This window comes from Leptonychotes weddellii, chromosome 9 (assembly GCF_054177405.1).
Source record: "Leptonychotes weddellii isolate Sample4059 chromosome 9, ASM5417740v2, whole genome shotgun sequence".
In the NCBI taxonomy this organism is placed as follows: domain Eukaryota; kingdom Metazoa; phylum Chordata; class Mammalia; order Carnivora; family Phocidae; genus Leptonychotes; species Leptonychotes weddellii.
The window spans coordinates 62795288-62821630 of record NC_138377.1 but is presented as its reverse complement, the minus strand read 5'-3'; the positions used below and the strand labels follow the sequence as shown (position 1 = coordinate 62821630).

The 26343-nt window shown below is 38.9% G+C and overlaps 1 long non-coding RNA gene across 1 annotated transcript; it reads left to right on the top strand.

The window, feature by feature from the left end:
* On the top strand, positions 1-26343 carry LOC145723272 (uncharacterized). Its single transcript, XR_014148198.1, has 3 exons — positions 1-184; positions 20355-20529; positions 21805-26343. It is a non-coding gene; the product is annotated as an uncharacterized LOC145723272 (long non-coding RNA).

Below are 26343 nucleotides of genomic sequence, written 5' to 3'. Positions count from 1 at the left end.
TTTTGCTTAAATACCTAAATATGAGGATTTGTGGCAGGACTAGCTAGCTGGATACAGAAGATCTATGATCCTGTTTCGAGCTGTAGAATCGCTGGAAAGCAGATGCCTGGACAGGAAGCACATTTCCTATGTCCCTGAAGCCTACTGGGGCTGTGTAACCAGTCACTGCTTGTGTCAATTCCAGGTAAGAACATTTATGAAGCGGGTGTGCTTTCTCCACAGTTTCTCTTTTACTCAGCAGACTTGATATCAAAGCCTAGATTGACCTTAGAAGGTGGTTTTACTGTTGAATGGGTTTTATCTGAGTAAGAAATAAATTTCTATTGGATTCAGTCACCAAGACTCAGCCTCTATTTGTTAGTATTACCTAAACTAATAAAATATTAAACAACTACAAAAAGAGTCTGATATATTTGGTGATATATTCCTAGTATTTTATAATTGAAAAATAGCACATTATATTTGAAATATTAAAATTCTGAAAATGAATGTTACAATCACTAAGTCTTTCAATGAATGTTATTCTATAATAAAATATAATATAATGAAATGTGTCAATGCTTAATGAATGCAAAATGGTTTAGATATTATAGTTGATTACATATATAGAATGACTTCATAAAATATCACTACTTCAGAATAGATAATTCCTCTGTATTGACAGAATTAAGAGTGTTTTCAAATCTAGGAGGCTTCTCATCCTTAAATGGAGCTAGCCAGTTACACACTGACCAATTTAATTTCTGTAACTGCCTTTCCTTAGGCTTAGTTTGAGTATTTAACCCATATACACAAATAGAGAAACTTGGCATCTGTATTCTGAGTGCCTAGAATGTCATGTGCATCCTGATTTTCACCATAAAAGTCAGTATTTTAACAAAGAAAATGTCCTGGTTAAAATACAGAAATGTCTGAGGAGATAAGTCAGCAAAAGCACAGAAATATGTATTTCTCTGAATTACATGTTTTCTCCCATGACTATCTGTGATGCCAATTGGTGCTGTGAGGCACATTAGTAATCCTAGAATTTTCTCTTGACTAAGCATAATAAGTAGCTGATTTTACCACCCTCTCCTTACTTGTAAGCAAGTTTACGAGTAATTGCATCTCATAGTCATATGATTGGACTGACCAGTGAATAAATTTCTAGGAGTCATTTTGCAAGATAAGATATATAGATACTACATATCTATATATCTATATCTGAAATAAAGGAACAGGTAAAAGTTGCTTTTGATTTAGGTAGTGGGAAGCATTAGAAGATAACCCAGATGGACTGGGGACAACAGAAAGATTAAATACTAAGGTCTGACCTAATGGAGACTTTTTAAAGACCATGAATGGAAATACTCTCTCTTCTCTTAAACTCTTTGTTTTTGTTAATATCACTTATGCCATTGTAAAGCCACCATTCCAATACATAGGGCCATTTTCTCCTCCTGTTAGTATTTTTCTTACTTAATTATTTCTACTTCAAGAATTCTGCAAGCACCCTAATGGTTAAAACCAGTAGGGTCTCTTATATAATTATGAAGTCTTGATATCCTGAGCATTAAGGAATATTTTTAGCTCTAGAATGGATACTATTATGACCATGCATACAATGAACAGTCATTGAAGATTTTGTAGAACAGGGTTGTGCTTAAAGAGTATTTTAGGAAAATTATCAGAGGACCAATTTGAGTAGGAAAGAAGCTAGGAAAAGTGGTTAAAATGGCATACAGGTAATAAAAGTAGTGCCAATGAAGATGAAAAGAAAATAATGAATGTAGGAATCATTTCAAAAGAAAATAAGGGAAGTTGCAAATCAAAACCACAATGAGATACCACCTTACAACCTGTTAGAATGTCTATTATCAGAAAGACAAAAAATAACAAGTTGTTGGTGACCATGTAGAAAAAAGGGAACTCTTGTGTGCTGTTGGTGGAAATGTAAGTTGATGCAGCCACTATGGAAAACAGTATGAAGCTTCCTCAAAAAATTAAAAATAGAAATATCATATGATCCAGCAATTCCACTTCTGGGTATTTACCTAAGGAAAATGAAATTATTATCTTGAAAAGATGTCTGTACCCTTGTGTTCACTGCAGCATTATTTATAGTAGCCAAGACATGAAAACAATCTATGTGTCCAGTGATGGAAAAATAGCTAAAGAGATGTGGGGGGTGTGTGTGTGTGTGTGTGTATAAATATTATTCAGCCATTAAAAAAAGGAAATCCAGCCATCTGGGACAACATAGATGGACCTTGAGGGCATTGTGCTAAGTGAAATAAGTCAGGCAGAGAAAGACAAATACTGTTGATCTCACTGATATGGAGAATCTTCAGCAAACGAACAAAAACCCTAGACTCATAAACACCAAGAGCAGATTGGTGATCACTAGAAGTGGAGGGTGGGGAATGGACAAAATGGTAAGGGTGGACAAAAGGTGAAAACTTCCAGGTATAAGATAAATAAGTCCTAGAGATATAATGTATAGCATGGTGACTATACTGTAGTCAATACCGTATTAACAATATTGTATTGTATTGTATATTTGAAAATTGCTGAGAGAGGAAATCAAAAATTCTCATGACAAGAAAAAAATGTGTAACGGGGTGGCAATGGATGTTAACTAAACTTGCAGTGATCATTTCGCAGTACATACATGTATCAAATCATTATGTTGCACACCTAGAACGAATAGTGTTTTATGTCAATTACATCTCAATTTAAAAAAAAAAAAAGAATAAGATTTGGTTTTAAACATGAAGACTTTGTTGTGAACATGGGGTCTCTGAGGAGAGGTATTCAGCAGGCAACTGAGAGGGCAGGATCAGAGCATGTCAAGGACATCAGGCCTGAACATCCAAATGCAGAAGATGACCTGATAAATGCATCTGACCAAATGTTCTTGATGTTCTCTTCAGTTTGACTAAACTTTAGATGGATTTATTGCACTCCAAAGATCCTGATCTCCCTTTTCTTAGGGCATTTACTTAAGAAACCTGCAATTGTAAATTCTTTCTCTGCCCCTTTGAGATGTAAATCTTCTCCCAGCCTCTTGCCAGTTTTATAACCCAGGAATGTCTTTCTCAAGGACCTGGGAGGCATCCCTTTGAAATGGAATCATCAAGAACAAGTGCTTTTATCTCTCAGTCTCTATGGGAGGGTATGAGCCTAACTTCAATAAGCACCAATTAGCCAACTCAGATGGGCTAATCACATTGATCAACCTTCCCACTAATACTGTCTTTCTCAAGTTCTTTTCCACTAGCTCACCCCAGTGCTTAAAATGCTTAAAATGCTCTTGACTTCTGTTTCTACAGAGTTGAGTTCAATATTTCTCCTCTATCCCAATGGTTTTGAATAAAGTCTTTCTTAGCTGCTTATATAGTGCAATTTTCCTTTGATATATCCATTGGATTCATGGAGGTATTTGAAATACCCAAGAAAGGCAGTGAGAAAGAGATAAAGGACAATTATGTAGATTGGGGGAACTCAACTTTTTAATTAGAGGACTAGAGAAAGAATTGTACAAGTTGAAAGAAAACCAGAATATATAATATGCAATTTAAAGGCCAAGAGAATTTCAAGAAGGGAGATGTCAACAGCATCAGTTTTGCATTAAGATATGGAAAAGTGATTCCTGAATAAAATAAATAAAAAGGTAATTGGCCAAAACAAGTGGGAGATAAGTGCTGGTATTTATTCTAACATCTTTACTGCATGCATACTGTGTGCCATGCAATTTTCAAAGCTCGGGTTTCAAAGGTGAGGCAGACAAACAAGGTGCCTGATCTCATGCAACTTACACTGAGCTGGGGAAGACAAAAAATAAAATAACAATACAAATAAACAAAAGGAGTACCAGAAATTATAGATGCTATCAAGCTGGCTAGAAGGAGCCAGGAATACAAAGCAGATAAACTGTGGCAAAGACCATATTGCAGGAGCATGCTGGTTGAGTTCAAAGATGCAGAGCCTGGCTCTAGCACGGTGAACAAGAATTGTATGAGATGAGATCGGCAGAGACCATAAAACTGTAGGCCAGCATTTTATTTTCAGCGTGACGTGGAGCCATTGGAGAGGTTTAAGCACAAGAGTGACATCGTCAGGTTTATGTTTTAAAAGGAAACTCTGACAGCTTTATGGAGAATGAATTCTAGAGATGCATGATATGGGAAGCAGAGAGGCCCTTTGGGACCCTGCAAGGCTAGAGACTGTCATGGCTTGGACTAGCGTTCATGAAGAAAACAGTTTCAATAAAAAAGAGAGGCTGGGAGTCAGATCTGTATTGGGAGGAAGAAGATGGGTGATGTGGAAGCAAGGGCAACAGACGTTGTCTTTGCTTACATGCTTCGAATGTGAGATTTGCATGGCCAGAAATGAGAAGCATTACAAAATCTTCATGTAGGGCAAGACTGAGATTTTCAGAGGAGAGGAATGGATGTAAAGGAGAAAGAGAGTTCATTGCAGAAGGAAAGGGTTTAACATTTGAAACGGAAAAGAGCAAGAATAAAGAAAGCAGTTCCATGAATACAGATGGTGCTTGGAATATTGTAAACCTTTACACTGTTTCATCAATGAATAAGCAATTTCTTTCTTTCTTTCCTTTCTCCTCTGGAAGAGCATACATGATTGTTAAATAACAATGGAACATAAAGCCTAGCAAATATTAATTTGTACCACTAGAGCCTCATTCATTCTGGAACTTGCAGATCAACGTCAGTGGCTACTTACTGCATCAGCTGCCACTGGACTTTGGCTCTCAGGAGAACTGAACAGGAAAGTCACAACGTAAGAAGTTGAAAGCAAAAACAAAGTAAAACAAACCTACTTCCTACCACTACTACCAAATATTTCTCCTAAGAAGGACCCTTCTGAATAGGGATGGTTAAGGAAAAAAAAGCCTAAGAAGACTGCACACACGGGAAGGAGACCAGTGAACCTCTGAAGGCACTTCTAGGAAATTCACGCTAGAGAGTAATTTTGAGCACGTGACCCAGCTGCTCACTAAGACGTCCTTTCAGTTCCTCAACAACTGTGCTTATGAGTACAGATCACAAGGGTGACAGTCGGAGGGGAATTCTTTTCTTATTAAAAAAAAAAAACAACACTTCCAAAAGTGCTTTGCAGCTACCGAAGAAGCAATTATAGCCCACCAGATGGAAATATATATATTTTTTTGCCTTAGCACCCCAAAAAGACAAGGCAAGTTAAGCCTGGGTGGCATATGGTTTTCCCCAGAGGATGTTCCCTGCAAGCAGAAATGGATCTCTCAGGGCTCTGTCTTGCTGCTGTAGTGGTTACTTTCCGGGAAGCCAAATTCACAAGTAAAATATTTTGGTGGCATAATATGAATATATTGTTACCCATTGCTGAATTTTGTCATCATGATGATTTTTGTTTGTTTGTTTCACGATCGCTAAGTTCTGCCAAATTTCCAGTGGTAAGATTTATCATCGTGTGACTGACAAGAAATAGAGATGTTCATAGGAGGTTGGAGGTTGGACTGGAATACTACCAATAGCTCCTACAATTCTGAGATTATATGAAGTCCATATTTCTGTGGGAAGCAGGGGGCTGTGAGTCTGTCATCCTGGCTCCTGAGCTAAACCCACAAAGCCCGACCCCTCGGAAGATAGTATAAGTGGGGGCTAAATGTTTACAAATATTCCAAGCACAGTCTGCCGCGTGTTTCTTAAAGCTCCCAAGACTTCTAGATGATTATTTTTTTTCCATCATAAGCATATGAAGGTGAATTTTTATGGTCTGGGGATTGGCGTGAGTTTCATTCATGGTCTGCTCTGCCAGACTCTCTTTAAGAGTTGAAAGTGTATATGTCATCTCTAATTGGAACTCCCAGGCAGAAATGATGCCATCAGGGAACTTAAAATATGTGGCTGTATGAATCACCCTGCAGACCAACCATATTGCTATAAAGCAAATAATTTACATTTAAATAACTTACCTGCATTCACCTAATTTAAAAGTAATCTTTATTCTTTCTCAACTAATCCCCAAACTTATGGACTAGTTTGATCATATTTGTGCAATAAAATTGAAATTTTCAGATATGGTAGGTAATCAATTTTAGTCACCTCATCTGCGTTTCCAATCTCATTACAGATTGCAATTTTCAGTGCAGATTACATGATGACCCATCAGTGGCTTTGTTGTTTCTGAATTACCGATTCCTTGCCTACTGCCAGATAAGAACAAAGCCTATGCATCAGCCTGACAGCTTGCAAACAGAAAATGGGCTTGTAGGATTGGATTTAAATCCCAGGTGTAGGGGATAATTACCACATCACTCATGCAGTAACTGAAAAATGGTATTTCAACAAGAAAAATTACATTCCTTTTATAGTGCCAACAGAAATCATTATTTGAGGCTTCACACTGATTCACTGTATCATTACATGTGCACTGTACTCATTAAATGTAATGTTTGTTGCAACATAAAAAAGTTATTGTTTTAGGTACTTTGGTAGAGCAGGTAGCTTAAATTTAAGGTTTGTGGAACCTTGATGGTATAGAGGTCGTTTGGACTCTAATATATACCGTGCAAGAGAAATGACAATCCCGATGCAGAGCTTTCCAACCAGCTCCTATTACAGAAGGCGTGGATGGATAGCACAAAGAAAATGGAGTATAAATCTTTTGTTTCAAAACCCCAGCCATTTAACCCTACAGTCTGTCCAGAGGAAGAGGACAAATAATGATTCAGATCTCCTCGGCAGAGCGGTGCCGCATAGTGCATATTTTACCATTAGCTTTGAAATCATTGAAGCCCAACATACACGGTCTAAAGGACGGAAGGATGGAGACCATATTCATTTGAAAAATCATTAAAGAAAACAGTGGCAGACACACTGGAAATGCACTCCTCACCGCTGACGTCTGGTCCATCACCCACAAGCTTGCAGTTGTTTCCCAGAGATTGCATGAGCGGCACCACAGTGAAAGCAAGAGTGCAGAGTCTCCGTAGGCGCAGAAGGCTAGTTCTCTTGTACAAAGCTAACTCTCAGCCGACTGCTGAGAGCAATGACCCACGCTGTAAGAATCGGAGCCCTAGTTATGTTTATGTCCAAATGGCTTTCTCATTAGGATGATCAGGACAATGCAAAAGAGGACCATGCCCTCAGCTTTGCTGTACTCTTGCATGGACTCCGACAGGAGGCACTGACTATTGGTAGATAGATGATGATAGATGATAGATAGACAGATGATAGGTGATAGGATTTTATGTGTCAGCTCATAGCTTCTTTGCCTTGAATTCCTAATTTCATATAATGAACCTAACTCTCTTTCCATGTGTGGAGAATGAGGTCTTTTGTGGAGAGGCTTAAAGCACAAGTGTGAAGAGCTGAAATATGTCTTTCTAATCCTCTCCTCCCCTCACTTCTGTAGTCTTTCCATCTTGACAATCTCTCCAGGATGGCCTGAGACCTTCCCAGTGCTGAAGCAGGCTGAGTGGGTGGAAGGTATACAAAGCTCTCTAATTTCTCTCTAGGCTTAGGAAGGTACTTGCAGCAACAGACTTATTTTTCTAAGAGCTAGTTCCTGTCCTCTTATATCTTAAGAGAAAATTCACCCAACAAACTTCAAAGTGGTGTACACAGATAAGGTCCTTGTGCTCCAAGAGCTTATACTCTAGTTGGAAAGGAGAGACATGAGGGTCACCTGGGTGGTGCAGTCAGTAAAGCGTCTGACTTTTGAATTCTGCTCAGGTCGTGATAGTGTTGTGAGACAGAGCCCCGTGACAGGCTTCACGCTCAGCGGGGTGTCAGCTTGAGATTCTCTTCCCTCTGCCCCTTCCCCCACTCACATGCTCTCTAAATAAATAAATAAATAAATAAATTAATTAATTAATTAAATCTTTAAAGAGAGAGACATGGAAGGAAAAAAATATATATACAGTAACAAAAGGTCCTAGGTATTAGGAGCTGAATGAGTGACAGGGGCATAGAGCTACAGAAGAGGCAGTAACCCCTGGTTGAAGGAGGCTGCATGCAGAAGCAGGGGAAATAAGGGAAGGAAGCCCTTAAGTACACCAGTGAAATGGCTGAGGGAGCTTCAATAGTAAAATGGTTAGTGGTAAGACTGCGAAAGAATGCGCCGCCCTCCTCGATGTAAGGTTTTCAAAGACAGAGACTGGCAATGTTGCTGGTACTTAGCAGGTACTCAATCATTATTAATTTGAGCTTTAATCATAATAGAAATAAACATTTATGTGCACTTTTTATGGAAGGCACAGTGCTTAGCACTTAAGATGACTTATCTTGTTTAATTCTCACGCCAGTCCAATGAGGTTATTACCACCCCATTTCAAATAGGTGGAAACCGAGACAAAGAGAGGATAAGTAATCTACCAAGTGATGGAACCAGGATTTAACCCAGTCTGTTGTCCTACAGAGCCTATTCTCTTAATCACCGCACCAGCTACAATGGCTTCACAGCAGCTAAGAAACCTAAAATTTAAAAAAAAAAAAAAAGTCTTTTTTTTTTTTTTTTTGTTCTCTTGTACAAAGCTAACACTACCTAGCCCCAGTCATTTACCAATGAAAATCCATCACGGCTACTGAGCAAATACGAGTTGTGTTGATAATCATTTTAGAACAATGACTTGGGATCCGATTGATAGTCATAACGGCACACATCTCAGGTGTGGGTCAAATCTCACATTGTCTTTGAAGAGCATACTCTGAGCTCCAGCTATGCCACTATTGAAATTCTGTGTTGTCGGTGGCATTTCGTTCTATTTCTTGAAATGCAAAGCATAACCTATTCCACCCACTCAGAAACTCAGCAAACCTAAAAAGATAAGTCCCTTTGAAAGATGCCTTAGAGGAATTTTTTCCCCCAGGCTTATCAGGGAGAACAATGTGGGTTTGGTTCTGGATCGGGTGGTCATATTAGAAAATGCATTAAAATGCAGGCTGACAAACAGGACCAAATGCAAAATTACCATTTTGTTCTGCTCCTGACAGCACTGTAGAGAATGGGATTTCTCTGTATTCGTGCCATTGGGGCCTTCCGTGGCATGGTTTAATTGCGGGTCAACATGTGGTTGACCTAGAGATTGTAAACTGGGTTCAGAAATTAAAACTGACCAGACATGAATGTCGTTTCCCACCTGCATAGTCTTTGTAGTTCACAGGCCAAATTTTCCACATGAAAATCCCTACACCTTCCCAGCACTCAGTCTCTGGTCACACTTGCTCTGCAACTCCTAATGTAGTCAGAACCGGAGCAACCACATTCATCTGAGAATCCCTGTGTAGGGAGGCTGATCAAAAGCTTCCCCTATGTGATTAAATTGGCTGCGCCCAGAGTAAGAAAATCTGCTGTGTATTCTTAAAAGGAATGTGATCAGAGCATGTATGATTTCCAAACTAGCCAGTTATTTTCATTGCAACATGAAAATAAATGGATTTGGTCCCCATCGCGCTCAGCTCTTTCTCCTGGGGCGGGGAGGGCTGCCTGTTTGGCCCCGTGGCATGTCCTTGTGAGGGCAGTGAGAAAGCAGATGCTTACATTACCTGGGACAACTCTCTTTACAAGCCTCTCTTGGTCTAAAGAGCTTTGCTGCTTAATTTTGGTTGTTTTCTGAACATGTTAGATGTCGCCCGTCGGCGCTGCCTCCTGCGGCCTCATTGTTGGCGGCTGGGTTGTGCAACATCTCCATGCTGGGGAAAGGTGCTGTACAAATTGCACAGAGGATGTCTCATTGTGTGGGAGTCTGAGCCAGGCCAGGAAGATCTCACAGCATTAGCGACTGGCGGGCCTCCAGCCTAGAAGGTAGGAGTGGGAGGTGGGGAGGTGGTACACTCCTCACACCGGGCACTAATCAGTGCAATGACTAGTCTGAAATCACACAGGAAGGAAAAGGCATGCACAGAGTTAAAAGGGATTCGGAAATCATTTGTGTGCCTTCCACACTGCACTGCTGTATCTCTTCTTTCTTCGTGAAAGTGGCAAAATAAAATGCCTTTATGTTGTTCATGATGGGCAGGAGGTTTTCCTTCCCTGTTTGTGATCCCGTGGTAAAGACATGCTTCCATTATGTATTTTAACTTCTCCTCATGAAACACTCTTGGGGGAAAAGGGACAATGAAGTCCGTCCCCTCTGGGCAAGACCAAACCTGGAAGTGGAGACCGAGAAGTTAACTGCCTGTTCTGTGTTTGCATGTGGCAAATGTTGCCACGTACCTTCTAAGAATTTCTTCAGCTTTGAATTGCTCAGCAGTGTAAATGTGAGTAAGTTATTAGATCTTTGAAAGTCAAATACAAATCCATTGCAGTTTTCGGAATTCTGGGGCAGCCAATACAGCCGTATCAGACATATTCATTGCTTAATCCAAGACCTGAAATTTAAATTTTTGTAGTTCCTTAAGTCAGATACTTCATAGGACAGTCTCTGGGGATGATCTATGGCCAGTGACCTTATTTCTGAACTTTTCCTAACTGTTCTTTTTTTTTTTTTCAAGATTTTATTTATTTATTTGACAGAGAGAGACACAGTGAGAGAGGGAACACAAGCAGGGGGAGTGGGAGAGGGAGATGCAGGCTTCCCGCTGAGCAGGGAGCCCGATGCGGGGCTCGATCCCAGGACCCTGGGATCATAACTTGAGCTGAAGGCAGATGCTTAATGACTGAGCCACCCAGGCACCCCTTCCTTACTGTTCTTAAACCCAAAGTCTCAGTAGAATTACTCTAGGGCTGTTCTTTCACTCAATTATTGTTTATTCATCAGCTAGCAGCAATAAAACTTCATGCTGGATGCTTAGCGGGACGATGAACAGTATGTGATTCTGCTTTCAATCATTTTATAATCTTGTGGAGGTTATCAGCCTCCCAAACTGGCTATAGTATCAAAAAGATCTGAATTACACATCCCGGAAGACCGAGGTCATTTTAGCGGAAGTGACTACAGAAAGATTCCTATAGAACGTGCCTTTGAGTCAAGTCTTACTGGAAGGGTAGAATTTTGAAGAGCAGGGATAAGGAAAAGAATTATAGGTGGGTGAAAAAGAAAAGAAAACTGGAGCTGGCTGGAATGTAGGCTATATGTTCAGAGGGAGTGGAAGAGGGTTATCCAATGCCAGCTTATATTTCATTTGATAGGGGACAGGCATAGAGGATACTGGCTATTGCTCTGGAGGGTTCTCTAAGCAAGTAATATTTTAGGAAGATATACGTGGAACTAGAGGCGGGGGGCGGCGACTCAGGGCACTTGATATTCCAGGTAAAAATAACAAGAGCTCACATGAGAATGGGAGCATTGCAGAAGAAAGACACACAAATGGGAGAAACTTGGGATGTTTTCTGAACCCTGTGCCAGATGTTACAAACAGCCAACAGAACTCTGAACCATACCCAATAGAAAGCAGGAAGAGGATGACAAATAAAAAAAAAAAAAGCAAGACAAAGAAAGAACAGAAAGAGGATTCAAATCAGCATGGAGTTTATCAAGGGACCAAAAAGAAGGATTTTTTTTTTTTCAAATAGGAGCTCAAAGTCAATAATATCAAATGCTATAAGGTCAATGATAAGAATGAGACACAGACATTGGGATTCAAAATCACGAAGTAGTTGTTCACTGCCAAGAGAAGAGTTTCAGATTACAAACATTAAGGAGTGAGAGATGGTAGGGAAGTAGACTCAGCTCTGTCTTTAACATATTTTCTAATGTAACTTGGTGGGGATGTTGGAAAAATAGCAACTAATACACAGATGATGGCAATGTAAATAGGCAAAAGCTTTCTGGAGAGCATTTTGGTCATATGAACTTGAAATGGGAATCTCCTTTGATCCTGTAATTACATTTTCTATGAATCTATTTTAAGGAAATATTGTTGATCGTTTAAAAAATTATCTACGGGATGTTTATTACAAGTCTTTATATAATGGTAAAAAATTGAAGTAAACTAAATGAATTCTGATAAATCCACTACAGGACATAGAACTATATATCCCTATGAAAATGTGTCATATTAAAAAAAGCTTGTGAGGGCGCCTGGGTGGCTGAGTTGGTTAAGCGACTGCCTTCGGCTCAGGTCATGATCCTGGAGTCCCTGGATCGAGTCCCGCATTGGGCTCCCTGCTTGGCAGGGAGTCTGCTTCTCCCTCTGACCCTCCCCCCTCTCATGTGCTCTCTCTCATTCTCTCTCTCTCTCAAATAAATAAATAAAATCTTTAAAAAAAAAAAAAAGCTTGTGATATAGAAAAGAGTTCATAATTTTTGTCTGTTATTAAGTGAATTAAACAGGTAATAAACAGGAAGCAAGGTGTGATTTCATTTTCAAGTGTAAATATATACCACAAACACATTTTATTTGTAAATGCATATGTGTACAATCCACAGTCATACACAGGTGTGTACAGTTATGTGTACATACAGATATACATGTAGATACACATGTACACAATGATAGATACAGCCAGATATTATTGTTTATCTGTTCAAACCCATTTTATACACTTGGTCTACTTTGCTCTCTGCCTCCTGCTCTCTGATATATTTGGGTCACCTCCATAAGCTCCCCTGTGCTATAGTAGGGTTAGGAAGGTGGGATAGTAAGGCAGGAGAGTGGAGGGAGCAAAGGGAGTGAGCGTCTGCATATGTGTTTCCCCAACCCCATCCCAGTTTTGTTATCTTGGTCTCTTTGGATTCCCCAAACAAAGTACTCAACTCCCAGCCACATCGGGTTCTTCCCTACAAGATTCTCTCCTTCTGGGTTCCAGTACTCTTGCTTTGCTTCACTTCTTCTGGGCCAGAGCTGATCATAGATAGATAGCAGATATGATGCATTATCCCTTATGGCTCCCCTATGTCTTGTCCACACTTAAAAAAATGTCCCTTTATTGAATTTGCTTTATTCCAATTTGAGTTTGCCTGCTTTGAGTGGGACAATTGTCTGGCTTGTGCTGCTATAATTTTAGGAGCCCTCTTTAAGAAAAATAAACAAATTTATAAATATAAATTTAGGTATGAGAAATAATATTTAGAATGAGAATGAGAAAATCAATTACAACACAGTATAAATTTCAAAAATAATTTATATGGCAAAGTTTCCTGAATCAAAAAATGTTCTTATGAATTAATCTTATGACAGAGCTCTATAATACAATTTTTTCAATATTGGTTTCCCATATATTCTGTTTCTTTATACGAAAACAATTTAGTAAACTTGTCATCAGTAGAGAGAATACAAAAATGAGTTGCTTTCCTCTAGCATGGATGAAAATGTTTTAATTGATAGTTTAGAAAAGTTCATTGAAGTTTTACAACTTACTATTGATAAGTTCATGTCAATTATTTGAATGTTGTTAAATTTGGGAAAAATTATTTCTAGTATAATTCATATAAGTTCTAAGAGGTATTATTGAGTATATTCCTGTCAGAAGAGGACTTTCATTTTGACCACTCATCAATGAGATCAAATCCTCTTTTATTTATAAATTTATTCATCAAATTCCTGGAAGAACTTTCCACAAATTGACTTCTGGTTCTGCGCATTTTAAATCTTGTTTCTCCTCCTCTATCTACATTGTTGTAGTATCAGGCATCTAGAAAACATTCATCTCAAGATATGACCTCTGGCCCTGCACCTTTGTCTCCCAGCTCTGGCTGAGTTGGCACAGTAGGTAGGAGGAATATCCTGGAACTGATGCCTACCCTGAGATGGCTGGCAGTAGCCCCATATATATGTAACAGCAGACCACAGAAGTATATCTCACTAACCCTAACTTTTTCCAGGTCAACTTTCCCCTAATTGTATCTTTAAAATGCCTGTGTCTTCTCCAAGGCCACCTGAGCCAAGGGAAAGGGAAGTATGTTGGAGGGGATATTGGAGTTGAAAGAGAAGATGGTCTTAAATAACAGGGGTTAAATATATTATACAAAAACATGTTGCCATAAGCATACATTGAAAGAGACTCATGCAGGTTCAGGGCAGTGAAAGATAAGTTTCATCAGTAAATCTACTTCTGGATGTATTCAAGCTGCCTCATCTTACATGCTCTCCTTCCTTCTCTTATCCCCCATATCTAGCTCCTTACATTCCATGCACTATAGGCAGAATTAATCCCTCATCTCTCCTTCTGTAATATTCCTTGAAGAATCTTCTCTAAGTACTTTCTCATTATAGTACTGTTAACGGTTTAAAAGTCATTTGCCTATAGATCTTCATTTTGATTTAGTTATAAAGATATAGAACCAGGCAATTGATGAAACATACCTACAAATATGAGTTCAATAAATGTTTTCTTTTAAGTTATTGACTAATTAATAAAAGGCGATAAGATAAATAATAGTAAAAAAGAAAACAAAACTGATAGGCGAATTCTAAGCATGGCTACAGAATGGAAGGAAATTGTAAGAGGATAAAACAAATCCTCAAGAAACAGAGAAAAGATGCAGTGGAGAAGAGGAAAGTTAAGTAAGCTCCTAAAAGATGCCTTCAGTCTTTTTAGTAAAATAAGGAGGTAAGTCATCAGTTGAAATAAGGGGATATAACTGAGATTTAATGTGTAGGAAGCCAACCAGTTGGAAAAAATACTAATAGAAGTATATTATGAAATCAAAAGATATAAACCATAGGATAAACAAAGAATAAACAATAGATGAAACAGCTATTGTTGAAACTCACAACCTGAGTTACAGTTTATAGTTGTAACTCACTCAAAATCTGTAATTTTTTTTTTACATAATTCTGTCCTTTGTACAAATCTAGTTTGCCAATCCAGGCACTACCGTTAGAGATTATCAGAATGTTTCATCGGAGAATTCAATCTTCTGAACCATTACCAAGAGAAGCAGGGCTCTCCATCAAATTTCTTGACAGCATCACGTGGGCCAAACAAAATGTATGTACAAACTCAATCCTGCCCGCAGGCAACCAGCATGTAATCTTTACTTCAGATCCATTCAACATCTATAAAAGCTATGAAGAAGGATGCTGTTTCCTCCCCATCACCTCTAATGAATTTCATTGCAAATCCACAGGTGAAGCCAGGGGAAGCTGGGGAATTGCACTATTGTGGGTTTATTAAATATGTTAATTTGTTTATGTCAGAGTGATATATTTATTATTCTAAAACTAACATGATTAGCCCTCAATAAGGGTGACATGTGTCAATAGAGGGAATGCCAAATTAAGAATTGATGGGTTAAAAGAAAAACAATTGAGAATGCAGTCAATTGATCTGATTTGCACAGGGCCTCTGACCAGTGAAGATGGAAAGCGAGGGGCAGTAATGATAAGGCAAGCTCCCATACCAACACTTCTTACCTGTCTGATTGCAGATCTGATTACAAATCCCCTGACTGATAGACACCACCATTCTGCTAGAGGAATGCATCATGCCTTAGCCTGTGGGGAAGAGAGATTTGATTTCATTAGAGAACTAACTTCATTTAACAGCATTATCAACAGAAACTAAGTGCGAAGTGTGTATAGACAACTCCATCAGGCCTTGTAAAACAGTCATAGACTAATAGCTTCAAACAAATCCTTCAAAACAAATGTGTAATCCAGGATTCAAAGCAGATATGGAGTTTTCTTTTTTTTTAATATTTTATTTATTTATTTGTCAGAGAGAGAGAGTGCGCACAAGCAGGGGGAGCGGCAGGCAGAGGGAGAAGCAGGCTCCCCACTGAGCAGGGAGCCCAATGCAGGACTCAATCCCAGGACCCTGGGATCATGACTTGAGCCGAAGGCAGACACTTAACCGACTGAGCCACCCAGGCGTCCCTGGAGTTTAATTTTAGTAATAAATCTGGTGCTTCCAGCTTGTTCTCCAGAGTCACAAGTAGATGCTTAAGAGGAAGAGAAGGGGAGATTTTACATAGGATGGGCCATGAAATGCTTCTTTTCCATATGGTATTAAATCTCACACCCAAGTAGTATGGACTCCTCTCATCTCTTCATTAAGGAGGGAAAACAACTGAACTGCCCACTGTGAGATGGGGACTCTTGCTGAGCTTCAGACTATGGTAAAACACTCACAATGAAGATATTCCTACATTCTCAAGGGAAACTGGGCCTGTGTCTAAGTGACCCTTTCTCAACATGTTTCTCCTAGTGTTTAACCTGAACCTCCTACTGTTTCAGTTTAATCCCAATTATCCTGGTTCACTCCCCAGTGGCCACACTGACTAAAGGTAATGCTACCTCTGGAAATGAACTTGCAGTCCTGGATAGGCAGGTTCATCAAGGCTGCTAGCGAAGGAGAGGAGATAAAATAAAATGCCTCAGGAGGCCACAAATGGGGTTCAAAATCCAATAGAAGTGACATTACACATTCAGTATTTATGAGAAATGAGCTAAATAAAAACTCTAAATGTTTCAGTGCGGGTGAATAGAGGACTGAGGAAATAGAAGTTAGGCTGTAAACTATATATCAGAACACTTTATAATGATTCCTTGAATATTTCCTAGAACTGATAGTTTTTAAGTTCATGGGAAGGAGGTGTAAGATGTAAGGGTCATATGGATTTATTGATAATTATTAGGCGTGATGAATTTATTACCTTATTGTCTATAGTTGCTAGACCAGTGAACAAGAGAACTTCTAGTTCTGGATGATTACCAGGTCTCTGAGCTCACTACTTGGTGGATAATTGTGGGATGGTGAAGACTTGGTCTCATCCACTACTTGGTGGATAATTGTGGGATGGTGAAGACTGAAAGGGAAAAAGTTAAGAGGGAAAAGAATAAATTAAATTTGAGATATTGTGAGCTATCCATGCAGAGATATTGGGTAGATAATTGGATATGAAAATGTGGAGATCAGTAGACAAGTTTGAGTTGGAGAAATGCATTTGGAAAAAGGTAGATGGGGAAGTAGAAGAACAAAGTAAATAGGGAGGTAGGAGAAAAATTTGGATCATGTGGTGTCCTAGGAGTCAAGAAAAATGTTTCAAGAAGGTTATGTTCTAGCAAATGTGTTGAGTGGTGCTAAAGGGTTGAGTAAGATGAAGAATGAAAAGTTCCTTTAGGTTTGGAGATGTGGTATGATCTAGTGAGATGCTATGGGAAAACACCTTCAACCTTTTATTTTCTTATTTGTAACTTCAGTTTCTTAGCTGTTACCTGCAATGACTACAGATGTAGTTTTATCAAAATTTATACCTGGCTGTTTTTTTTTTTTTTTTTGAAGAATATCCCCATTTGCCTGAGGAAAATTCATGCCTTAATTATTTGGAGCATGTCCAAGGATGCTGACATTATCTATGAATCAGTACTGGCCATTCCTTGCCAGCAGTGGGAATGGAAATCCATCACACCCACTCCAATGAAACATGACAGTGGTGCACAACACTGAAGACCTGATTGCTGTGGTGACGTGTTTTTGACTAGAGTCAGATAGACTCCTCTGTTATATTCAGTTGGGAATACATCTTGATAAAACCACTTGGACACCAAAGTGTATATAATGTAGTGAGGCAGTCCTATCAACCCACACACAGTTACTCCTATCCTCAGAAAGCACACCTGTCTTCAGGGTGGCTGGATTTAGCATGGGCTCTGGTATCTTCCATTGCTCCAGCTGGCAAATATTTTTCCCTTATGCATCACTACCTGGATTCCTCCTTCCATTTTGGGAAGCTCCACCTCAGGGGCTTCTCATTGTCCTTCCAGCTATCGACTTCTTTCACTGCCTTGCCGGTGCATAAGACAGAAGTGAATATAGCAGAAGCTCAATGGAGGACAGGAATCATGTTCCCCAGGAAACCATTCAACCCTTTGCAAATCAATGGATACAAACAGGGAGGGTGGAGCCTATGTAATTTCACCGGCAGAAGAGCTTGACCCCTAACCTAAGACACCCTGTTATGTACATTCACATCACTTCTATGAAGTTTGAAAAGGTTCTAATAGAATCATTTTAAGATAAATCTGATCCTCTGACCCTCAGAGATGTTAAATAATTTTTCCAAAGGTACACAGCACATGAGTGGACAAGGTGTAACTTGAATCTAGACCAAACTGACTTCAAGACTGTATTCTTTCTTTCTCTCTCTCTCTCTTTTTTTTTGTAATGTCTTAATGAGGTACAGTTGTCATTGTCATGCAATATATCACATCTAATGTGTAAATTTTGATAAGTTTGAACATATTGTATACCCATGAAAGTATCACCACAGTCAAGAAAATGAAGATATATGCCACCAACAAACATTTCTTTATGCCCTTTTATAATATTTCCCCCTTTCCTGTCTCTGACACTCTAACCCCAGACAACCACTCATCTACTTTCTGTCACTATGGATTAATTTGCATCTTCTAGAATTTTATATAAGTGAATATTTATAGTACATACTCTTTTTCTCTAAATTTCTTCACTCAGCATAATTATTTTGAGGTTTATTTATATTGTTATGTGCACTAATAATTCATTCCTATATACTGCCTAATAGTGTTCTATTTTACAGATATGCCAAATTTTATTTATTCATTCACCAACTGATGGATATTTGGGTTGTTTCCAGTTTGGGGTTACTACAAATAAAGCTGCTCTGGACATTCACATGCAATGTGCAATCTTTGTAGGACATATGCTTTCATTTCTCTTGGGCAATACTGTATGTACATGTTTACTATTTTAAGAAACAGCAAAACTTTTTCAGAGTGGTTCTACTATTTTCCATTTACTCTGAGCATGTGAGAATTCCAGTTCTTCCACATCTTCACCAATATTTGGTATGATTAGTATTATAACAACCTAGCTGGTCTTGTTGAGGTATCTCATTATGGTCTTAAATTGTGTTTCCCTAGTGACTAATGATGCTTAGCATCTTTCTTGTGTTTTTATTTGCTATCAGTGTATCTTCTTTGAAGAAGTGTCAGTTCTTGTGCCCATTTTTTTTTAATTTGGTTGTCTATCATTGAATATTAAGGGTTCTTTGTATATTCTGAAGACAAGTTCTCTTTACCAGATATGTGATGTGCAAATATCTTCTACCAGTCTGTGTCATACTTTTTCATTTACTTACCAGGGTCTTTCAAAGACTTTCATTTTTCTAACAGTGTCTTTCACAGATTAGAAATGGTTAATTTTGATAAGTCCAATTTATCAATGTTTTGTTTATTTCATGCATCATGCTTTCGGTGTCTAGCCAATGAAATCAGTTTGACTTAAGGTCACAAAGAATTTCTCCCATGAGTTCTAGAGGTTTTATAATTTCAGCTTTCACATTTAGATGTATGATCCATTTGGAGTCATTGTTGTTTATAGTTTAAGGTATGGTTTGATGTTCATTTGTTTTGCTAATGGGTATCTTTTTGTTCCAGCACAATTTGTTAAAAAGATTATCCGTACTCCACTGTATTTGGCTTTGGTACTTTCCACATATGTATGGGTCTATACTGGCCTTTCTGTTTGTTCCTTCACTCTATTTGTCTACATTTAAGCCAGTTCTAAAGTCTTGATGACTAGCTTTTACTAAGTCTTGAATTCAGGTATTGTTAGCCTTCTGATTTTTTTTTTTTTAATTCTTCCAAGTTTGGGCTACTCAAGGCCTTCTACATTTACCATGGGACTTTTAGAATCAATTTATTAATTTCCTTAAAAATCTGGCAAGATTTTGATTGTAATAGTGTTGAATCTATAGACCAATTTAAGGAGAACTCATATCTTAACAGTATTGAGAATTCCAGCCCATAAAGGTGGTTATCTTTCATTCAGGTTCACTTTAACTTCACTACATAATGTTTTATAGCTTTTAGTTTAAAGATTTTACATATCTTTTGTCAAATTTATCCCTAAGTTTCTCATATTTTTGGATATTATTATAAATGATATTTAAAATTTTAATTTCCTATTGTTTGTTGCTAGTATATAGAAATATAATTGTGTAGACTTGATCTCATATCCTGCAATCTTGTTAAGCTCACATATTAGTTCTAGTATCTTTTTAGATATTCTGTACTTTTTCTACATAAATGATAATGTTGTCCGTGAATAGAGTTTTACTGCTCCTTTTCAATTGGATGCCTGCTATGTCTTTTTCTTGCTTTATTACACTGGCTAAAGCTTGTACTCCTGGCCCTTCATTTATTCATTTAACAAATATTGTTTTGATTGCCTATTATATACCAGCCATGATTTGAAGTAAGATGAATGCAGTATGAATAAAACAGGAAGGGTATGTATTATCATGGAGCTTACAACAATTGTGCAATTGCTTAAGAAAATAGATGTATTTGAACATAAGTGCTACTATGAGCGAGGAATAGCTAATGAAAATAGGAATATTTAGCCTAAAAAAAACAGACAAAAGGGAAAATAATTATGCCTTCAAATATGCAAGGGACTATTTTGCAGAAAAGGATTAATTTTTTTCTATATAATTCCAGAGGACTTAACTAGGATTAATGATGGAAAGTTGAGAAGAGAAATTTAAGAATTTGCTGCCATAAAAAACCATTTGATATTGAAACAAGCTGCCTTCTGAGAATCTTTCTGTGAGAAGTTTATCAAGAGGCTGGAGAATCTTTTATTAGGTATGCCACAGAGAAGCATCATTCTCAGGTAAAAGACACAGCTAAAGGATAACCAGAGTGATTTCTAATTTAAATAATCTGAAATTCTATAGATATAAAGATGAATGGGATGTGGCCATTGTATTACGTTTACAATCCCATTGGAAAGAAAAACAGTTTTATAATATAAACAACTCAATTCAAATTGTGGTTCAAGAAACCAAATGAAGATACTTACAAAGTAGGGTGCGATTAATGGCTATATAAATGGTACAAATTATATCTTCAGCAAGAATTGTCCAGACATTTGTTGTCAAACCAAATTTATAAATGGCATTTGTAATCCCATTATCTTTTCACATATTCCAATTTCTTTCCAAACTTCCTATTTGCCTTCTTTTGAGTATCATTACCTCTTCTTTATTTGGTTCCTACTTCCTACTTCCTCCCTCAATATTGATCTTAAATCCCAAGAGCATCCTTCATGACGATCCCCTCAAAATTCCAGTCCTCTAGTAATTCTCTTTTCTCATTGATTGTTTACACTTCAGTTAGATCATCAGGAGAGAAAATAAGTCTTACATCACTAAGTAGATCTGATCCCTCGACTAGCATTCACAACGTGCACTCAATAAATGGGAGCTAATATTAACAATGATAATAACGCAAAGAAGAACAAGGAGGGAAGCTACGATGATAACTTCAGGTAGTATAGTCAGAAAATGTTTTTTAGAAGAGTTAAGATTTTACCTCCTACTTTTCTCCTGACTCACTGATACATTTGCTCCTTTTATAAATATGCATTAATGTCTTGTAAGTCACACCTTGCCAGAGACTGGGACACACAAAAAAAGGATAAGACAGGCATGGCTTCCCCACTCTGGAACTTATACTCTTATTATAGAAATAAGAAAAAAAGGCAAATAAGCACCAATAAATAAATGAATTAAAAATTACAAAAGGAATGAACTAGAGACTAATTTTATGTAGAATGATTATGAGCAGGCTTTCTAAAGAGCTGATATGCAAACAGTGTTGGGAGCAAGGAAGTGGGGGTACATTTTAAGAAGAGGAAAAGAGCTCCTGCAAAATTTGTTATGTGAGAATGACCTTATTTTGTTCCAGGAATGAGCAGAAAATCATGTGGCTGGAGCAAGGGGGAGCATAGGATGAGATGAGCTTAGCAAGGTAGACAGATCCAGGTCATGGAAGGCATTGAGGGTTAATGGGAAGGGGTTTCAGATTTCATTTTAAGTATAAGGAAAGACATTAAAGGATTTTAAGCAAGAGTGTGACATGATATGCTTGTTTAAATTTTTTTTAGAACATTGGTTGCTCTGTGGAAAATGGATTGACAGGAGTATGGAGTCAGAAGGTGGTTGGCAGTAACTCAGAGAAGAGATGATACTTGCCTGAATAAGGGTAAAGTAGCAGAATTGGAGAGAACTCAACAATCTTCCAATCTTCCATTCTGCAATCTGATGTGGCCCCTTTAGCAGCCCTTTGAGCTTTAAGAATACTGGAATTCTGCTCTTGTAAGCCTCAGATCAAACCTGGAAAGAGTACCGCTTTTTTTTTCCCCCTAGGAAACTCATTGTTCTCTCTTTGGATGCTGTTTTATTTATGGTGGCTTGGAAGAGGGCTGCTGATGAATGAAGTTTATGGATGTTCTAGGTCTCCGCCAGCCACACGCTGGTGACACCTCAGGTGACCCTCCACAACACAGCTATCTGCTTCTCCGTCAGCAGCGGTCCCTGCTCCTCTGCAATGTCAAGAAGCTCTAACCGCCATAGGATCTAGCCTGGCATGTTTGCTTTATTAAGAAAAACAGTTGAGACACTTTGTTATTAAAGGTAAACAATCTGGCCAGGAGAGTGACTCATCATGTATAGATGGATGGCAGGCTAGATCCCTAGATACCACATGGATAAAAAAATGAATTCCATAGCTTCTGGAACATTGTCTCCTCCCCTAACATAATGTTGGGATTTGAGCAAAGGCAATTCTAAAAGGGCAGGAAGGCCACACGCTTTGGGGTAGGCCTGCTTCTACAACTGGGAAATACGTTGGCCTGCTGACAAAGGGTTCATTCATCCCACTTGCTTCAGGTCCAACCTCAGTCCCATTGGCTGCCTTGGAATCATAATCAGCAGGGCTGGGCCCATGTTTATCCTCATCCACTACCACCTGTGCTGCTTGCAAAGTAAATAAGTGGCACATAGTCTATGCCACTTATGCCTGGGTTTCAGCTTACCAAAGTATTCAGATGCCAGGAGGCAGAGAAACTGCCCCATGCCTCCCATGATAGATGCTGCCAAGTCAGAAACCTTGTAGTAGAGCCAACAAATTGTGTGCAGGTGTTTGTTTGTTTATAAAGTAGGCTCCACAACCAATGTGGGACTTGAACTCATGACCCTGAAATCAAGAGTCACACGCTCTACTGACTGAGCCAGCCAGGCACCCGTGTGCAGATGTTTGAAAAATCATGCGGCAAAGGTGTGTTCACCTGCATCTACTATCACCTCCTGGTTCCTCACACAGCAAAAGAGAAAATCTACCTGCTAAGCTTTTACCACAATGACTATAGCCACACGGACTGACGGAATAGGATTCCTTGCCCTCATCTGTTTTTCTCTCACATGATGGGCACATTTCTGCTTAGTCAGCTGCTTCAAAACTGGGCCTCCAGGAGGTCTATAACAGCTCACATCCAAAAGAAGGGGAGCTGAAACTGGACTTTGAAAAAATGCATTCAATTCAAAACCTGTTCTTTAGTGGACATGACAACATACAAGGAGGAGGCTGCCCGGCTCTTTTAGGAAAGGTGTCTTCGTTCTTAAAATCATGAGAAAGGGGTGGACCCATGACCGTCTCTGGACATCCTGCCTGAACAGGATGCTTGGAGTGGCTGTAGCAGCCTCAGGACTGAGAAGGAAGCAGGCCAGAGCTGATTAGAAAGGTGGACAGACAGGGTTCTGAGCACCTTCGAGTCTATCTAGGAGATACTAGACTCCTTTTCTTTCAGACTCCTTTTATGAGAGATAAGCTCCCTATGGTTGAAGCCAATTGTTACCTCAGCTTTAGGTTGTCTACCTGGTTTAGTGGGCGAGAGAAGATTCCCTTGGTGTTTCAGAAGGGCTTTGGGCTCCTGAAAGTCTACTCAAAGAGTAACCTCAACATTTTAAAATGTAGAGGGACCAAGGCAGCTGAGGGATGCTCCTAGTGACCCTAATGTGTCCTGATAGCACATGGCTCCCCATTTCTCAGCTGATTTGCAGGAGGCCTTGACCTTCTCAGGGAAGATCAGGCACCACTGCTCTGATGGTTCTCTAAGTCTCCTCTGATCTTGGAGTATGTTCTCTTACAGACTCTCTCCATTTCTTGGTGTTTTATGTTTTCTGCTCACACAAACTCCACTTGTTAATGAGAAAAAGATACAAAAAATATTAAATCTTAGCATTCAGAGAATGTTTAGCATTGCCATGGCATATATGCTATATATGTGTATGTGTTTCTGATTCATATTTACCCTTTTGAAAATTTGACGTCATACTGTATCTGTAGTTTTATATCCCATTATTTGAACTCATGACTCTATTTATTATGAGCATCTCTACCTATTACTAAATATATTCTTAAAGCTCAAAAAAATACCCTTTGGTCTGGGCAATGCCTCCAAGGTATTCCAGTGTGCAGTGAAGGTACTTGAGATGAGGCAGATAATTTCCCTCTTAATTTTTTTAAAACTCTATTTCTCAGTACCACTTCTAGATTTAATCTTGACAAAGGGATGAATGACTCTGAAGGCTGAGCTGCTAGGCCACGTTCTCTCTACTTAGGAAGATAACATGCTCTAGCCAATGGGGAGACAGTCTGCCCGTACTGACCACATGACTCTGTGGAGCTCTGCACAGCGCAGTGCTTGAGAGCATGGCCACAGGGTTTCTGCCCACCCCACCGCCCCGCCCGTTCCTGGTTGCCTCTGAGATGAACTTAAGCAGGCCATTTAGCCTCTCTCATTCTTCTTTTCCTCATTTGTAAAATGAAAATAAAAATAGAAGTAATTCCATAAGGTTGTGGTGGGAACGCAAGAGCCTAATTCTGAACTGAAAGCAGGCCCTCAAATGTGAGCTACGTTTACTATTGTTATTAAAGTTTTAAGGGTTTTACCATGAGTTTATACTTACCTCCTGTCATCTAACTATCCTTTAAAAAAGCAGGAATTAAAGATTCAGCAGGCATATTCTTCATCTCAGCCCCACTCAGGTGACCCTCTTCTAGAATGTCTTCATGCCTCAGACTCTCACCATGTGTAAACCCTCACCATTCCCAGAGTACAACAGACCTTTCCATCCGTGATTTCATAATCCCTGTCCACACGTGATTTCTTCTGCTTGAATGCCCACCCCCTCACTTCTTCACCCACCCGCCAAATGCTTGTTCTTCCTTTAATATCTCCTCCTCTGGGAAGCCCTTGCCCAAATCTCCAAAGAGGTGTTGTTCCATTCTCTTGCGCCCCCACAACACCATTTTTAAACCAATATCCCCAACACAGCACTTACCAGGGTGTGTTCATAACTGATCTGTTTGCATGATTCTTCCACTGCGGTGTATGCTTTTGGGGGGTCCAGGAACACGTCCTTATCATCTCCAAAGAGCACAACAAATGCTAAATGCATGGAGGAAAAAAATAAAATTGTAAGCCGTACATTTCCCCAGGGGGGAAAAAAAAATACATGAACTTTTAGGAATCTGAAGGGCAGATCAGTTCCCCTGCTTTGAAGCCCTCCATGTGTTCAGCACGAGAAAAGCCCCCAACGGAGTCAGAAGGAAGGGTTCCACTCAACACACACCTAATTACAGTCCTCACTCGATTCCCTCTTATAAATGACAACCATCAGATGCCAAGTTGTGGCAGAATGACATCTGGCTCTTTGGCAGACACCCCCGGCAACAGCGTTAATGACTTCGGAGATGGCTCTGGATGGGTAATGCTGTTAAGTTTGTTGTCTGGATTACATTATCCTCCTCAACATCTTTTTACATTGTCCTCTAACTCACTTCTGATTCTGAATCTGTGAGACCTGGACACATTTATCCAAATTTGCCCAATGCCCTTCATGGCCTTGACACACCAGTCCTTTCATACATTTTCATCAGCTTCTGTGCATTTTTCACAGAGAGCTGTGGATGTACTTCACAGCTAGTTTGTGTTCTCAGAGGCAACTCAAAGGGAAAGGTTTTTGTCATCTGGGAAAAAGTTCTTTAGTTCTCGACCAAATTACATTTTCTAAGATGACCACATTTGGGGCTTCTTTTGAAATCATGCTATATAAAGAAAAAATGCCTCAGTGACTACATATGCTTTGAATTTGAAACCAATATGCAACGCTTCATTAGCTCCCAGGATGAACTATAAAAAGGCAGGGGTTGCAACCATAACAGTCTTGCCTCTGACTGAGAAAAATATATACATTTTAATTTTTTCCTAGGCATTAAAAACAAAGCCTTTATCTGAAATTTCATCCAGTTTTCAGAAATGATGCATTTAATTTCAGTACTGAGCTCTCCCTCACCCACATTTTTTTTTTTTTCTCTCCACCGTGTAGAAACAGGAGGCCAAACTGGAAAAACAGAATACCATGAGAAACAAAATCCCCTAAGCTTTCTCTTCTGTACCACTTGGTTATTGGGATTTTGGAAGAGACCAAAATTAATCAAATAGGATATAAATGAAAATGTATAAACTATTAAGAGAAACGTTAGACTCCAAATGGTAAATCATTATAGCAAGTAATGATAATAAAAAATTGTTGTAATGTAAATCAGCCCCTGAAATAAATGGGCTTAATGTTAACTCTAT